Source organism: Dreissena polymorpha, chromosome 12, assembly GCF_020536995.1.
Source record: "Dreissena polymorpha isolate Duluth1 chromosome 12, UMN_Dpol_1.0, whole genome shotgun sequence".
NCBI classification, from domain to species: Eukaryota; Metazoa; Mollusca; class Bivalvia; order Myida; family Dreissenidae; genus Dreissena; species Dreissena polymorpha.
In genome coordinates this window covers 28,752,004-28,752,913 of record NC_068366.1, presented here as the reverse complement: position 1 = coordinate 28,752,913, position 910 = coordinate 28,752,004, and the positions used below count along the sequence as shown (strand labels likewise).

Here is a 910-nt window from a genome sequence, read left to right as displayed (position 1 = left end):
TCCTTTATCGTTCGATAATACAATTAATACATGTATTATACTACTTAAAGGGACTTGTATACATTGCCAAATTTTTTGGGTTAGTGTTTGGCATGTTTTGTGTTTGTATCATAATTTCATATGGTGGTATATATTCGTTTAAACGTTTTGTTGTTAATCTGTTTTTACATGGTTTTGCAGTATGTTCGTATTTGTCTGTTATTGCAGTAGGGCTTCTATTACATTTTATCAAAACTACTAAAAAAGTATTCAATCAATGATTCCTTTATCGTTCGATAATACAAGTAATACATGTTTTATACTTCTTAAAGGGACTTGTATACATTGCCAAATTTGTTAATGCTATCCCTTAAGCAATCAATTCATGGACACTATACGTCAAGAAGCAAACTACCATCTTATAGCATAGACTCATACTGAACATTCAGATCATTTTATATATTAGATTTATATTAAACATAAATATATCAAGTGTTACAAACGCAAAATGATTTAATAATATTTCATAAATATGCTATTTCTTTCAATTTGTGTTAAATCACTTATGTTAAATATAACATTTGCCTTTGGTATAATAGTCCGGACGGAAAAAATAAATTTAGACAATAGCCGTTCCATCCACATTTCATTTGTTTGGGCCCTGCTTTACACAAAGTTTTTTTCGTTCAATGTGTATACTTATGATGAAGCTCTTCAGGTCCTTAATTAAAGTTCAGTAATTCAATGCATTTTCAGACACATTTTAAACGATGATCAACCATGTGAACACAAACCTTAAATATCAAATAATGTAAATTATCTATTATATGAATGCATGTATATAAAACATGAAAATAATTTTGAAATTATGTATTGACTGCACCGAAGATTATCATCTTGTGAATATGTATTGATCAATTTGCTTGCGGTC

The 910-nt window shown here is 28.5% G+C and overlaps 1 protein-coding gene across 1 annotated transcript in view; it reads left to right on the top strand.

Annotated features, from left to right (window-relative positions):
- Window positions 1-675, top strand: part of LOC127854058 (uncharacterized) — a 5,776-nt gene extending 5,101 nt beyond the window's left edge. Inside the window, exon 2 of the mRNA XM_052388997.1 lies at window positions 1-675. This exon is cut by the window's left edge and continues 1,057 nt beyond it. The gene's annotated coding sequence lies outside the window, so the exon portion shown is untranslated.
- The last annotated feature ends 235 nt before the right edge of the window (window positions 676-910 follow it).